Consider the following 3,036-nt stretch of genomic DNA (forward strand, 5'->3'; position numbering starts at 1 on the left):
GTTATTACCATGTAATTTCCTAAGTAATAATGCAGATATTACCATAGTATTGCCCTGTTATTACTGAGCCGTAATATTATGTGGTACCACAGTTACTTTACTTTGTGCTATTCAGTTAAATGTCTATACATTTGCTGTATCATAGTAAAATATACTTTATATATTATGAAGTTATATTTATATTTATTACACCCACGTACGCGTAGCACAACACAGGGTTATTGTTTTCACTCCTGTCTGAGTTTGTGCCATTCAAGTTGGTAATTGTTATTGTTAAATTAATTTTAACATATTAGTAGTACCATTACAATTTTGTTTTCACTCCTGTCTGTGTTTGTGCCATTGTGCAATTCTAGTTGTTTATTTTTATTGTATCTGGCCATGTTATTGTTAAATGGAATTTTAATAAATTGTTAAATGAAATATGTTTTTATATTGAAATAAAATGAAATTAGTTTATTAATTTGTCAGTCATATTCTAATGAATTAGGCCCTTATTATATGTCCTTGGCTGAACTTTACCATAGTCTAATATTACATTAACATTAAAATTATAATTATAATTTAAAATAGGAACGCTTATCATAACTTAAATAAAGAACACAAAACATAACTTTTTCTGCATCAACGAAATCCATAAAGTCAGTCCTGTCACAGCACCGTCAGTCCTGTCACGCCTCGGTCAGTCCTGTCACACAGGAAATTATGTTATAAAAATGTAATATTTGAGGAAATATTGATGAATTAATCTCTGTAACTGTGTAGATGAAGGTTGGAGTATATATCCACTACTATGTTTTTGAAAAAATCTCCTATGTAAAGGCAGTTTTTTTACAACTATACGAGTGCCTGGCGGGGTATTCTGTGATTTTGTTTACTACAGTTGACCGAAAAGTTGCTTATATTCCTTATAGAAATTACAGAACCATGTTAGATACAATCAGAGACATGTGACCAATAAGAAAATGCTATTTGTATCAAAGAAATTCATTAGGAAACCATTCTAACATATACAAATTTGTCTGTGACAGGGCCTGACATTTTAGGGATGAAATGCGTATAAAAATTTATTTATTTAAATCATAAAAACATGCTTAGATGGCATGATATGTGTTTCATATAGATTAACATGTCCTCCATATGACTCAACGTTCAGATTTAAGAATAAGATATTTGAATCACCCAAGATTTTGACAAGTGGAAATGTACGTTTCTGGTAGAATGTCCCGTTTATATGCGCCTAAGGTGTCTTACATCTCACGTTTTATGCGCATTTTATTGCCAAGTTGTTTCTTATGAATGTGGATAAAGCTGTCATACAATCAATCCTATATTAGCCTACTTGTTATTTGTAATATTTCTGCTAATACTATTTAATGATTATTTTTGTGCGCGTATTTTGTACCTTTAATGGCTGTGTTTTACAGTCAGGTGTACATTTTCTTATTGAGCTCACATTATTTACATGAAAGAAATAGGCCTACTGTGTGATGGATAACATAGCCTACTGGTCATTATCATAAAATTAAACTGGGTGATCTGGACTCAAATTGACTTAACAATTAAATAAATAAACTGACATGAAATACAAAAAGTTATGGGTGATAAGATTTTTTAATTTGGATTATTATTTGGGTGATACGATTTTTTAATCACTTAATGTCCAAATAAACCAAATAAACCTAGGCCGTCTTTTGTGATTGGCCATAATACCTGCAGACTGCAGCCAATGGAAATGCTTCTCTATTGGTGCGCGTGCTGCTCCTCACAGCACAGATTGTGAAAGCAGACTGCAGTTTTTCTCATTCATTATAACAAACGAAGTGTAGAGACGATGTAAATAATAGATTCATTATGCAGTGTAGAGAGCTTCATTCATTAAAATGGACAGTTGGTGAGATCGCGATGAACTAAGACGAGTGACAGCTTTTAATGATTATAAAGGGAGTTTGCAAATGTGAAATTGAATTTATACGACAATTGTATACATTTTTTATTTTAAACAAAAGTTAATATTAAGTGACTTACATTTTAGGAACACTGTTGTCTGATTGTGCTCCATTTCATCAACGATAATAGTCCCAAACAAATCACAGCTGAGCTGCTGCGCATCTCCAAGCAAACACAGCTGTGTTTCGTTTATGAATGAATCTGCGTTTTTGAACAAATCTAGTTAGTCAATGATTCAATGACCCATTCATAAAGAGAGTCACTTGTTTCGATCCTAAATGAATCAGCTGTTTGAACGAATCAGTTGAATGAATGATTCAGTGACAAAGACAGTTACTTGCTTCCACCTACTGGCGGTTTCAGTTTCATTTGATAAATTTCAAGTATAAATTGAGTCATTTAAATCGTTTAATACTTCTATATTCAAAACGTTATATTTAAAACAATAATCTCATAACATTGTTATTATAGAATGCATTAATGCCACCTCTGAGTCTTGTCAAAAAGTCTGTAATGCCACATTTGTGCTCTTCTATGCTGTGCAAAGATGAATTGTTAATGCTGATTTAATTTGACTAGTAACTTATTCTTCCTGATTGTATGTTATTATTTTAATTGAATTTATTGTTTAATTAAATGTTTTGCTAAAAGTTTATAAGTCTACACTTTTTGGCACAAAAGATGGCATGCATTTAATAAAGTAGGCATTACAAAGGTTTTTATTTATTTTTATTTTTTTTTACCTTTAAGCAGTCAAATATCGCCTTATAATAGGAAGGTTAATTTCTGTCATTGATCAGAAGGTGTTCCTAATGTTTTTTTTAAGTAGGAGCACAAGTGCTCCTGAAAAGAAATGTAAGTATAGAAACCTTAAGAATGTAATGTTGCCTTTTAAAAACTAATTGCAAACATTTATGCAAAGTGTAAACTATTAAATATAATCTACAAATCATGCAATACTGTACCACTAAATAATAAGCATTTTGAGGGCTTAGCTAAACAGGCCAATTAGAGACAATTACTAATCATTCAGATTTTTATTAAATCATTCTTTAATTTCACTAATCAATCTTTTTTTTTTTTTTT

The 3,036-nt window shown here is 30.8% G+C and overlaps 1 long non-coding RNA gene across 1 annotated transcript in view; it reads right to left on the reverse strand.

The window, feature by feature from the left end:
• Positions 1-2,167, reverse strand: part of LOC107699976 (uncharacterized) — a 12,272-nt gene extending 10,105 nt beyond the window's left edge. The window contains exon 1 of the long non-coding RNA XR_001635513.1: positions 2,029-2,167. This is a non-coding gene — a long non-coding RNA (uncharacterized LOC107699976). The remainder of the gene's footprint in view (positions 1-2,028) is intronic.
• Positions 2,168-3,036: the final 869 nt, after the last annotated feature.

This window comes from Sinocyclocheilus anshuiensis, unplaced genomic scaffold, assembly GCF_001515605.1.
Source record: "Sinocyclocheilus anshuiensis isolate Anshui unplaced genomic scaffold, SAMN03320099.WGS_v1.1 scaffold1023, whole genome shotgun sequence".
Classification (NCBI taxonomy): Eukaryota; Metazoa; Chordata; class Actinopteri; order Cypriniformes; family Cyprinidae; genus Sinocyclocheilus; species Sinocyclocheilus anshuiensis.